This window comes from Carettochelys insculpta, chromosome 18, assembly GCF_033958435.1.
Source record: "Carettochelys insculpta isolate YL-2023 chromosome 18, ASM3395843v1, whole genome shotgun sequence".
In the NCBI taxonomy this organism is placed as follows: Eukaryota; Metazoa; Chordata; order Testudines; family Carettochelyidae; genus Carettochelys; species Carettochelys insculpta.
The window spans coordinates 14947950-14961093 of record NC_134154.1 but is presented as its reverse complement, the minus strand read 5'-3'; the positions used below and the strand labels follow the sequence as shown (position 1 = coordinate 14961093).

Sequence of the window (13144 nt, the reverse complement as noted above, 5' to 3'; positions counted from 1 at the left end):
CCTCCCCATTCCCTACATAATTACATGCCAATGGGAAAGTGTACATTGGTACCCATAAATCAACACTTAAACATAGGCTTTGATATTATCCATCGACATAAACATTGAATGTTGCCAAGCCTATTTATTAAGCATCTATTCTCACTGTCTAGTTAGTAACATTTTCTGGGAACAGGCATTCCCCCAAGTATCTGCTCAGCCTGCAACATATCTTCATATGAGTTGTAAAGGAAGGAGGTGAGATAAAATAATCTTATTCATTTACCATCCTGGTGGAGCAGTGTAGGTGTATTGTGTACTAATCTCCAGACCTGCAAAACTAAGCCGATGCTTGAAAGATCGTGGCATCAGGATTCACTGAATTCCCACAGACAGATTTGGTCTTTGGCTCAGGATCAGAAAGTGTCAATTCCTCGGGGAATAAATATTCCCAAGGGTTTCTGTAGCACCTGACAAAAGGCAGCCCCTGTCCTGCATGCATTCTTTAAGTACCTTAATAATAATTGTCCTAGATGTGGGTGGGAAGCCTGTTAAAATTAACTGTGCCGACTACATGACATCCTCAATGTATTCTATTATAGGTAAATTCTTATCCCATCTTCATCATTGTAGTATCTGAGCATCATCCAGTAGTGCAGTCAACAGCCTAACCTCTGTAGTGTGCGTCATTCTCTATTTTACCATCTCCCCAGAGAGTGAATTGGGTGTTCAATGGAGTCTTTTCTTTTGGTAGCATTTATGTGAATTTGCCTCTAGTTGCCCAGGGATAATTTTATATGAGTAAATTATCACATATACTTTGGAGTAATACATGTACTACTCTCTGAAGTACCTGGATTCCATTATTAACACACCTTCTCACGTATAACTTATCTTTCCGTTGTCACTCGTCCATTAAGTGTGATGTGTAAAGTCTAATGTCTCCACCAAGTCAGTGTACTGCAATGACTCTTATATAAATTTCATTGTTTATCATGGGCTGCACTGACAGTCCAGAGTGCTTTCTCCTCAGAGATTTTAGAAACAGTCAAGGATCTTACCACAAGAGTCAGCCAAATGAAAGTGCTGAAGGTGACAGAGGCAGCTAACAAGACACAGAAGTCCAAGCAGATTTAAAAAAAAGTCAAATACATCTAACTTTTTCAAGGAGAAAATTTTAAAACACAAAATGATTTATCAGAAAGCAGGAAGCCTAACTGTTTTAGTTATTGCACTGTCTCTCCTGAGCCTCAGAGGGTGCCTTTGCAGTATTTTAATATTCATATTCCCATGAGTCAGTTAGTTCAGATGGTTCATTCATCAACACATGAAGCACTATTTTCAGTAATTGCCTGGTCTTTTGCAATTGTATTGTCTAATAAAAGCTAATGGACAAAAACACCTATACCTTTGTTAGTAAGCTGCCAGTAGGCAACACATAATATTAGTTAGCACTTTAACATCTTCAAATCACATTACTTAATGTTTGCACAAGGACCACATGGTAATTTCCAGCTACAATACTCAGCTAACCACACAGCATTAGAGTAACCATACCAAGCAGCAAGTTTTAGGGCCGATCTACACTTTAGATGCTAAGGATTTTGTTATAATAAGATTGTACCCCAAAAGTTCATTAATAGTTTGGACCTTAGCATATTGCAAACATGCTGCTGTAAAGAACCTGAGACAACAACACATTTTCAGCACGGAAGGGTCCCCGGCTAAATTCTTGATTGAGACCCCAATTAACTTTCCATTACAATGGGGAACCTAACTTGAACATCTTGTGGAATGGATACCTGGTTTGAATAATGGCAACTCCAGCCACCAACTTTGAAAGCTAGCAGCTTTGAACCCAGAATTATTTATTTAGTGTTAATGAGGAAACAGGCAGCAAAAATCAAATTAACTAAGACTAGCTACCGTAATTCACACAACAATCAAAGGCAGTCAGATTATGCTGCATCCATGGAGGCAAGAATACTGTCCAATGGCACCCATGTTCCCACTATTCTTTTCCATCAATGTGCAGACTCTTTCCATCCATTTGCAGAATAAATTTAACGTGCATAAATATGCACCACCAAGAGCAACCAAAATAAAGCCCACAGCTATGGGTGTGCTGCTAATCAGCTGGGCAGCATTGGAATCTTTGCTTCATGGCCACACAAATGCACAACTCCCAGGAAACACTGAATACTGCTCCATTTCTTTGCAAAAAAGAAAGAGCATAGCCAGGCAAATAGGAGGCAAAAGAAGACTCTTTCTGGCCTCCGGTGAAAGTCATTCTCCTCTGTAGGCAAGACTAAATTATCCATGTTGGGGATGATAGTTATCCCTGCCCTCTACGCTGATTTTTGACTTTGGAATTGCAGTGATTATCAAGATACTAGCCTGGATATGCATCACTGCTAGATATACCACACTGATCTGCAATGCTTCCAATTTAAACAGCACCCAGAGAGTTGGGTAAGGCCCTAGCATTCCCTCCCAAGGGTTGTCAGTTCCCATTCACTGAGATTTATCTTGGTTCTGCTATTGTTGTTTCCACCTTCATGGAAGGAGCAAGGATCCTGGTTCCAATACCCCGGGATTCCCACACCTGTCGGAAGGGTTTTATGCTGCTATGACTCCACTTCCCTCTCAGCAGTCTGTCACTGAGGTAGAGGAACAGCACCAAGCAATACCATGGGTTGCCCCCAGACCACCCCCTTGGGGAGCAGGGTGCCAAGGTGGAAGTGTGGACAGTGGATCAGAAGTGAGCCCTTTTGGAGTGGGCAGGGAAGAGAAATCTTGTGTGTGGCTTGAGGGGAAAGAAATGATGCCCCCAAGGCAGTGCCCTCCCTTCCATGTCTCATCTGCCCTGATCCACTCCAAGTGGATAGAAACAGTTCCATTTTCCACCTACTTCAATAAAACCATATAACACATTTCTTAAAAATGCCCAAGAGATGATTAGATAAATAATACTAGAGACACTGATCCGTGGGTGCTAATTAGTCCTAATTACAATAGAGTTCCTGTCAAATTACATGTTGCATAAATATGGCTTTGACAAACTCATTCAATAAAGAAAGAGAAAGATGGCAAGTTTATATGCTGTTGAGAATCATCAGTTGGCAGACATCTCACTCGCACGGAGAGATGTGTGATAAAAACAGTCAGTTCCTGTTAACATTAACACTACATGCAAGCTATATACAAGGCCTAAACTCATGTCTGTTTAGGAGGCAAAATTATCTGCCTACATCATTATTATTTGAATTGAAAGTAGCCTTTAGAGGCCTCAGCTGAAATCTCTAGTGTGCAAGGGGCTGTACAAATATAAGGGACAGTCCTTCCTCCTCATCCACTATGAACTTACAATCAAAATGGGCAGGGAAGAGGAAAATATTTCAGATGGGAAACTGAGCCCCAGTGTGCTTATGTAACACATCTCAGGTCACACAGTGAGTCCAATAGGACAAGGACCTGAACCTGTACCCCACAGCTGCTACTTTGGTGTTTTAACCACAAGTTCGTCCTTCCTAAGGCCAGTTCTACTGTAGGGGACAAGTTCGAATTAAGATACGCAACTCCAGCTATGTTAATTGCATAGTTGGAGTCAATGTATCTTGATTCAAACTTTGGTGCCGCCCCCACAGTGGGAGGTCAATGGGAGAAATGCAAGAAGCACCAGAGTCAATGGAAACACCCCAATTAGATGCACTAAAATCCAACCCTGGGGGCTCAACCTTCAGAGCATTTACCCACAAGTATAGATGTGCCCAGGCCTGCCGATGGGACAGGGAGGAAGGACAAAGGAGGCAATTGCCCCTGGGCCCAGCCTTTCAAAGGGTGCCAGTACTCCAGTCACCACTGCGGCCGAAGCTCTGGGCCCCTTTGAAACACCTTCCGTCCTTGGCCCTGCCCCTTCCGGGGCTGGAGAGCCAGGCTTCCCTCCCACCTTGCCCCCGAGCCTGCGGTGCCACTGGTTCCACTTTGTGATTTGTGCAGTGGAACTGGTATCCAGGTAAAGGCAGTGGGGAAAAGTGGGATGCGTGTACATGCGCAGCTCTAAATACAGCCATGGATCATGTTCTGATGTTCACCTTGCTTTGACTATATCTTTTGTGCTGTATATAATACATTTCTTAAAAATGCCCAAGAGATGATTAGATAAATAATACTAGAGACACTGATCAGTGGGTGCTAATTAGTCCTGAAATTCATTATTCCATAATTACTCTGAAATTCATTGCTTGGTATGATTTCACAACAGCCAGTTAACATGGCCCCACAGAGTTAAACAAATACTTTCATCCTAATCCAGTCTGGCCAGTGTTTGCCAATAACAACCCTACACTTTGGAAGAGAAAAATGGGAGTGTTACTGAGCCTCTACTCAGAGCTTTATAGGCTCAACCAATTTATCAGTGCCATGAAGGAGAATAAATATTTATAAATGGATGTGTCAGCTGTAATGTGATAAACTATCTCCAGTTGTCACATGGCTGGATCAAATTTCATTACAGTACTTCTAACCATTTAGAAAACATCTGAGGCCAGTGCATGGGCACATGAGAAGGAGAAGGAAATATATATTATGGCAGAAAGGTCCTACAGAGGTAAAGGTCAAACAAACCATTTACTGTTTTAACTTCACACTATTCTTTTTTGCTCTTGGTTTGCAGAGTGTAAGTAACCTGCTGATGTATATTAAAACTCTTGACTAACCCCGGTTTATTGTAAATATTACAGCAAATCCATTGTAAACAGCAGCAAGTGGCTTTTGGGAACTCATTAATCAAACTAAACTGCTCTAGAAAATATCTTTGCTCAGCTTGTTTAACTAGGGCTGTGGCTCCATACCGCATAGCTGATTTCAAAATATACAATTGATTGCCTTGGATGGCTTTGCTCAGGGCTAGATCTAAATTCCTCTGGGTATTTTAACATACAGTTAATCAAAGCACAATGCCACCTCTATCATATTTACAATCTGGCAGGCAATTAGTCAATAATAAATAAAATGCACTAGAAAGACAAATGATATAGCTATGTCTGTATCAATGTGCTTATAGACTCAAAAGATTTATCAGTACCACTGGAGAGAATAAATATTTATAAATGTATGTGTCAGTCATAATATGATAAACTATTGCCAGTCATCACATAAAGCATGCACATTTTCAAGTTGACATACTTTATTAACTACCTAATCATTTTTCAAAAAGGTGTTTTTCAACTTTATTAGCCACACTTAACAGGAGGAATCTATTCTTATTTTGAATATATGTAAAGCAGTAAACCAGAAGCCCAGTCAGAATTTGGATGGGATTGCGCTGAGAGATGAACAAACAGTAAAAAGGCATTTTGGGCTTCAAGGGCTTTGTTCATTTTTTTGCAGGAAGTGGGCAGGAAGAGATTTTTTTCTTGTTTTTTTAAAACCACAACTAAACACTATGACCTCAGCTTTGCAAATACTGATGTCAAAGTGCACCTAAGATTACTCCTGCATGTACCTCTGTCTAAAAAAAAGCAGGGGGAGAGAGGGTGGAACTATTTTGCTCTCTTTTATGCACACCAACTTTTTTAAATTCAAAATCACCAATACCACCATTTTGAGATTTGACGTTTCATCATCATTCTACATTTTTGCATTAATTCTATAGCAGATTAAAAAACAAGAGGTGAAGTTTGAAAGAGTTCCATCAAAAGTCCTCCTGCCCATATTTCTTCGAACATTGGAAACTTCAAAACCCACGAACTCGGTATGTGTGTAATCCTTTTGATTTAAATGGTGTGACTCAGGGTAATCAAATTAATTGCAGGCATTAGGTCTGATTTACACTTGAGAGGTTCATTAGTATAGTAGCGCTGCTAGGGATTTCCCCAGAATAATTATACCTGTAAAAGCCACAGCATGGGCACAGTTCTGTTTCTTTAAGGTGCCTTAGGCTACAGTTACACTTCAGAAGTCCCCGTTGGAAGAGATTTCCTGACAAAATTTCTGTTAACAGAGTGCAGCCACATCGGGAAAGCGGATTGGTAGAGTGCTCTGCTCTACCCACAGAGCAGCCAAACTGCCTGGCTGCTCTCTAGACAAAAAACAAGCACTGGGAAGCACAGCAGACAGGGCTACCCATTGTTGTGGGTGCCCTGTCTGTTCAGAGAGGGCCCCTGGGGGCGTTTACACAGCAGTGTTCTCGTCAGATTCTTTTCAGGCAGAACGCTGCCTGCAAAAGTGCTGTTTTGTCAAGACACTGTCAACAAAGCCTGTTTCATGTGTGCATACTCCACAAGTTTTGTTGACAGCCTTGTAGCGCAGAAGTTAGAGCAGAGGTCTCAGGACAGGGGGCTGGAGGTAGGTGGAGACCGGGATTGTCTGGGCCACACGAGGTGGTGAGGGTGATGCTTCTATGGTGGCAACTCCTCCCAGGGGGCTGTGCAGTGCTCCCCAGCCAACAGCTCCTCCTGAGGGGGCCAGGACTGCACTCCCTAGTCACTGACTCCTCCTAGGACAGAGGGATCTGGGGTTGCATGGTAGTTGGGTGGGGGCTGGCGTTCTGCAGGCTGACCCCAGCCGCTTGCTGCCCTTCTGGCCCTGCACTGGTATGGGGGAGATAGTGACTTGGGAGCTAGCCCCAGCCTCCAGAATCCCCCTTCATCCTGCACCCTGTTTGGCTGGGTGCTCCAGGGGCTGGCCCCTCACCTCCAGTGCCCCCTGCAGCCTACAGGCTGTTGGGTGGGGGTAAGCAGGCTGGGGGGGGCTGCCCCTCCATCCTGCCAACTCCCCACCTGTAGCCTGTTGAAGTTCGGGTGAAGCTCTGAGGGCTGCCCCCTGCCTCCAGTGGGCTCCCACTCCCACGCAGCCTGCAGGATGTCTGAGTGGGGCAGTTTGTGGGGGGCAGCCCTCCTCCGACTGCCCTCCGTTGGCCTGTGGGCTGTCCTGAGGGGGAGCCAGTCTCCAGGGACTGCCCCCCACCTCTACTGCTCCCCGAGGCCTGCAGGATATCTGGAGGAGAGCCAGGCTGTGGGGGTGAGGTTATGACTGCTCCAGCTGCCCCCAGTCTTCATGCTGTCCATGTACAGCCAAGTTCTGCAGATTGCCCCGGCCTCCAGCACCCCATCCCATGGCCTGCAATCTGTCTGGAGGAGCCAGGCTCCCGGGGCTGTCGCCTTCTCCAGCTGTCCCCCCAACCCACCCAATGACCTGCAGGCTGCCTGGGGAGGGGCTAGGTTCCAGGGACTGCCACCTGGGACCTGTAGGCTGTTGCCGGCGGGGGGAAGCTTCAGTGAATTTTCCCCCTCCTGTGGCGCTTCTCCCACCCAAGACCTGAAGGTTGTCTGGGTGAGACAAGTTTTCAGGGGCCTTCTCCTTCTCCAGCATCTCCTTCCATGGCCCACAGGTTGTCTGGGGGCTGCCCACCCTGTTGCCTGCAGGCTCTCCATGGTTGGCCGTTTCTACACGTCACTTGTTCCAGACGATGATCCTCCAGAAGACATCTTCCAGAGGACCGTCTTCCAGAAAAGCACGTCCACACATGCACTGGCGCCCTTCAGGAAGAACAGGGCAGGAACCTTCCGGGACCGATGACCACACAGCCCTTTAAAGGGCCCCACCCGAACAGCCCCACCCTGCACAACCTGCTGATGCCGGCCATGTCTGTGCCCAGGTCCCTGTCCAGCATGCATCAACCAGCAGGCATGGACCCCCAGCAGCTGCAGGCCAGCAGCCTTGCCCTTCCCCACAGGCTAGCCATCCTCCTGGCCACTGTCCTTGGCCTCCTGTGGACACAGCCCTCCAGGCTGTCCAGCATGTCTGGACCCCCCACCACCAGCACAGACTGGTGGGACAGATATCAGAGAGGTATCCGTGTTAGTCTGTATCTTCAAGAACAACAAGAAGTCCTGCAGCACCTTAGAGACTAACAGATAGTTTGGAGCATAAGCTTTTGTGGGCAAAGACTCGCTTCAGCAGATGCATGAGTGGGGAGGTGTTTTCAGAGGGGTATTTAAAGAGTGGGGTCCCAGTAAAACGGAGGGCCAGAGCTGACAAGGTCTATTCAGCAAGGTGGAAATGGCCCATTATCAGTAGCATATATCAAAAGAGATAAAAACAAGTCAGATCAGACAGGGATGTGGGACTGTTCTCAGAGTCTAATGGGGAAATATTAACACCCAGGGCAGAGAAGCTGCTTTTGTAAGGGGCGAGCCACTCCCAGTCTCTGTTTAATCCTTGGTTGATAGAATCAAATGTGCAAATAAATTGCAGCTCAGAGATTTCTCTGTCCCTTTGATTTCTGAAACTTCTTTGTTTTAGGACTGCAACTTTTAAATCTGTTACTGAGTGTCCAGGGAGACTGAAGTGTTCCCCCACAGGCTTCTGTACATTACCGTTCCTGATCCCTGATTTAAGTTCATTTATTCTTTTACAGAGAGACTGTCCAGGGTGGCCAATGTAAATTGCAGTGGGGCATTGCTTGCACATGATGGCATATATTATATTAGCAGATCTGCAGGTAAAGGAGCCCCTGATGGTATGGTTGGGACAGGGTTATCATGGGGGAGTAGGATAACAACTGCTGGCTGCAGAACCTTCGGATGAAGAAAGACCTTCCTGGAGATTTGCAGCTGACTCTCCCCGCTGCTCCAACGCCAGGATACCTGGATGAAGCAGGCCCTCTCCCCGGAAACGTGCATGGCCATCACAGTATGGAGATTGGCTACTCTGAACAGTTTACTAGTCCATCGGGCAGCAGTTCGGGGTGGGCACATCCACCGTCAGGGCCGTCATGCTACAGGTAAGGGGGACAGAGGGGGCCAGCAGGCTCGGGGGCCGATTGGGAGGGGACCAGGCTAGGGGGCTGTCAGGCCTAGCCCAAAGGAGATACCACACACCTGCTGCTGGAGGGATCCCCCCAGCAGGGGAGGCCTGGTAGGGAGGGAGGGGGTAGAAGGTGAAGGGGGCAGGGACCCCCCCTGTGTACGCCCATGAGTACGCCCATTCCTATTCCCCTGCAGGTTGTGAGGGCCATCAACCACGTGCTGGTGTGGTGGCTGGTGCACAGCGGGGATCTGGACACAGTTGTGGAGAGTTTCGCCACGCTGGGGTTCGCCCAGTGCTTTGGGGCGATTGACAGGACGCACATCCCCATTGGGGCCCCAGATACGTCATCCGCAAGGGGTACCACTCAGCCATGCTCTAGGCAGTGGGGGATGCCCGTGGGAAGTTCACAGATATTTATGTCGGCTGGCCAGGCAGGGCACATGACACGCGGATCCTGTGGAACTCCACACTCTTCCGCAGGATGGAGGCCAGGACACTCATGCCCCAGCGGGAGCGCATCATTAGGGAGGTCACGCTGCCCCTCTGCCTCGTGGGCAACCATGCCTACCCACTCCAGCCCTGGTAGATGCGCTCATACACGGGCCACCTCACGTCATTCCAGGAGCTGTTCAATGCCCAGCTCACATGGGCCCAGTATCCAGTCAAGTGAGTCTTCAGCCGTCTGAAGGAACAGTTCACGTGTCTCCTCCTGTGCCTTGATGTGAGGGTGGAGAATGTCCCGTAGGTCATGGCCACCTGCTGCGCACTCCACAACCTCATCAAGGCACATGAGGGGACCCTGCCCCACAGCTGGATGGCGGAGCCAGCCCCACAGTACCAGCAGCCCGCTGTGGTCCCTGACAGGCGGCTCGACTGTGGTGGGCTCTAGATCCAGGAGGCATTCACCCAGGGGGGACTACTAACCTCTACCTTTCTGCACATGCCCCCCACACACATCCCCACACGCACACCCCACACACCCCCACCCTCCCCCACAATAGTCAGGGACACAGAGGGGGCAAAATGTAAACATGTATTTAACCCACATCGTCATACAGTAGAAAACAATGTAATTAGTAACAAGGAAATAATAAAACTAATGGCTATTAACCTAAAACTGGCTAAACTATATACATGGGGTAGGGGAGCAGGGACATTTGAATTTGAATGGGGCCTCAGACAGGGATGGTGGGGGCCCTAGTCAAGGGATGGGGTGGAGGGCCATGAGCCCTGGCGCCCATGGGTGCCCCTCCTACCCCAGGTGCACAGTCCTCTGTGGGGCACTGATGGGGCCAGGAGCACCGGCAGGTAGGGTCAGACTGCACCTGGCCCAGCCTCAGCAGCGAGAGCAGGGGGGCCAGGTCACGGCTCAGGGGACCCTCCACGGGGCTCGCCGTGGCCACAAGCCACACCGCAAGGTCCCTCAGGACAGTCACAGGCAGGCCCGGAGGCAGTAGGGTGGCCACGGCCTCGGAGTCATGGGCTGGGGGGGATGAGAACAGCCAAGGGGCCAGGGGAGGTGGGGGGGCAGCAGGGGGGCCTTGGGGCCAGCGTTGGGGGGGCCGTAGGGAGAACAGTAGTGGGGGTGGGGGCTAGGGGCTGGTTCGCAAGGGCCCCACACACCATGCGGAGCATCTCCATCACCTCCCCCCATGTGTCCCACTTCCACTGCGGCTCAGCCTCATCAAGGCCAGCTGCCTCTCGGCAAGGGCGTCCTGGTGGCGGAAGGCTGCAGTGTAGGCCATGACCTCATCTTCATGGCTCCTGCATCTGGTCTAGCACACCTGTGGCCGCCATACCATGGGGGCTGGTCAGGGCCCAGCTGGTGGACTGCTGGGTCCTCCAACCTGGACAGGGCTGGCAGGCCCCAGGCTCCTTGTCTGGCTCCCCCGGCCCTTGGGTGGTACCACTGTAAAAGAGAGAGAGGGTGGGGGAGTCAGTGCCACATCCAGACCCTGAGTGGCGTGGCCCCAGTTGCCCCTGGGTGGTTGCCCCCTCCCCAGACCCACAAGATGGCCGTGGACCAGGGGATGCCACTATGCGGACCCATGTGCACTCACCATGCTGGCCCCTGGGGCATGGTGCAGGGGCTGGGGCACTGTCAGTGGTTGCCCACCCTGGCAATGGGCTTGTGAGCTGGGGGACTTGGCCATCGGGGGGGGTCTGGGTGCAGCCATGCTGCCGGAGGGGCCCTCGGCATGCTCTGCAGGTGCTCCACGGAGGAGGGAGCCAGGTGCCACCCGTAGGCATGGGTGCACCCTGGGCCCTGATCAGGCATGGGCTACAGGACATCTGGGCCCGGCCCTGGGGCCCAGGTGTGTCCCCCCCCACCAAGCTTTGCCATAGCGCGCATTTACCCGCGGTGGCCTCATACACATCGGGTGATGCCCAACTGGAGGGGGCCTGGCTGCTGGTGGTGGAAGGCAGCATGTCCATGAGGGATTCATTCAAGGACTCCCCGTTGGATGGGATGTCGACAGTGGCAGGACCCTCCTCCCCCTCCAGTGCATCGGGGGCCCGGGTGTGACCATCTCCACTATGACCTGGGGTGGGGAGGCGTCGTCCACAGCCAGGAGGTCCCGCAGTTCCCTGTAGAAGGGGCAGCTGGCTGGGGCACGACCGACTATGCAGATGCTGTCCTGGGCCCACATGTACCCCTGCTGCAGCTCCTTCACCTTGCAGTGAACTTGCTCAGGTGTCCGGGAAGGGTGGCCACAGGCAGCCAGGCCCTGGGCAAGGTGGGTGAAGGCTGGGGCATTCCTCCAGTGCCCGCTGGTGTCCCAGAGGCCCTCCTCATCACGCCAGAGCCCCAGGAGGTCCTAGATCTCTGGCTCAGTCCATGAGGGGTCCCCTCTGTTTGGGAGCCCAGTTGGGGCACCTGGGGCTTCCCGGGTGGTGCAGGCTTCCTGGCCATCTCTCCAGGTCAAGGCTCGGTGGGTGATGTAGGGCCTCGGTGAGTGTGGCTGGCAGACCTGCACATCCTGCCCATCTCATGCTTTCAGCTTCCTGCCACGGGGTCTCTGGGCCCTTGCAGCTTTAAAAACCACAGGACCCAGAGACCACAGAGGCCCACTGGAGTCACCTAGAGCGTCCCCGCTCTCGAGCAGGCTGCTGCCATGGCAGACTGCTTCTTCCAGAAGAAGCGGTCCGGGAGCATCTACATGTGCCTTCTTCCATCAGACTCTTCCAGAAGAGGGCCCTCTTCCTGATTCTGCAGCAGAGTATGGAATCCAGAGGATGGGGTGCCTTCTTCCAGATTCCCTCCAGAAGAGCGCCTTACATGTGTGGACACTCCATGGATCTTCCAGAAGAAGGTGCCGTTCTTCCGTAAGATCCTGCATGTGTAGAAGCAGCCATTGAGAGGAGCAGGCTGTGGGTTTAGGGCAGGGGAGCTACTTACCTGATCTTTGTGGCAGGTAAGGTGGAGGAGCCCAGCCCTGCTGGCCTCTCATGCTGCCGCCGGCCCCCAGTGGCCACTCTCACTACCCCATCCCTCCCGTCTCTGCCTCTCCCTTTCACCGCCCTCCTCCTTCTGCCCCCTTCCTTTCCATGTTCTGGAAAACCTTGGGATTTCAGGCATTTCCCACTTTCCAGGCACAACCAAACCCTGACCTTGGTTTAAGTTAAGGAAAGAGGAAGCTGCATACCAAACTGTGGTTGTAACTCTTATGGTTTAAGAGGAGTTCTTGAACAAACATAGCACTGACAGACCGACTCTATATATGAGATAATCATGCCCACAGTGGGAGACAAGTACTTTTGTATTGACAGTAATGCACTTTCATATCCAGCATTCTATTATCCAGCACTCTCAAATAACCGGCATTTTAACCATAAGTAAATTTTAGTTACGTTTTTCCATAGGAATAGAGAAAGTAAATACAAATACGTAAGTTCACAATGTACAATACTACTGTTGCTCAATAAAGTACTCTGCATACTTTGTTGGTTTCTTAATATCTAATCTTGGTTTTATTTAGTGTTATGCATTGCTAGGTCAACAAGGAGTCTCCTGGCACCTTACGGACTAACAGATTTTGGAGTATAAGCTTTTGTGGGCAAAGACCCACTTCATCAGATTCATGACAAAGTGAGTCTTTGCCCACAAAAGTTTGTGCTCCAGAATATCTGTTAGTCTATAAGGTGCCACAGGACTTCTTGTTGTTCTTGAAGCTACCCCTCTGATGCATTGCTAGGTATACTTCTCTATTATCTAGAATATTTGAATATCCACCAACCTCCCAGTCCCAGGGCTGCTAGATATGGAAGAGTTTACTATATATGAGGCAATAGCTAAAACTGTGCAACTGGCAAAACTGTTTTTGTGATAAACTCTGTTTTGTTGCAGACA

General features: G+C 49.9%; 1 long non-coding RNA gene across 1 annotated transcript; it reads left to right on the top strand.

Annotated features, from left to right (window-relative positions):
• The first annotated feature begins 4512 nt into the window (after positions 1-4512).
• LOC142022679 (uncharacterized) lies at positions 4513-12789 on the top strand. Its single transcript, XR_012648018.1, has 4 exons — positions 4513-4588; positions 5636-5734; positions 7373-8767; positions 11796-12789. It is a non-coding gene; the product is annotated as an uncharacterized LOC142022679 (long non-coding RNA).
• Positions 12790-13144: the final 355 nt, after the last annotated feature.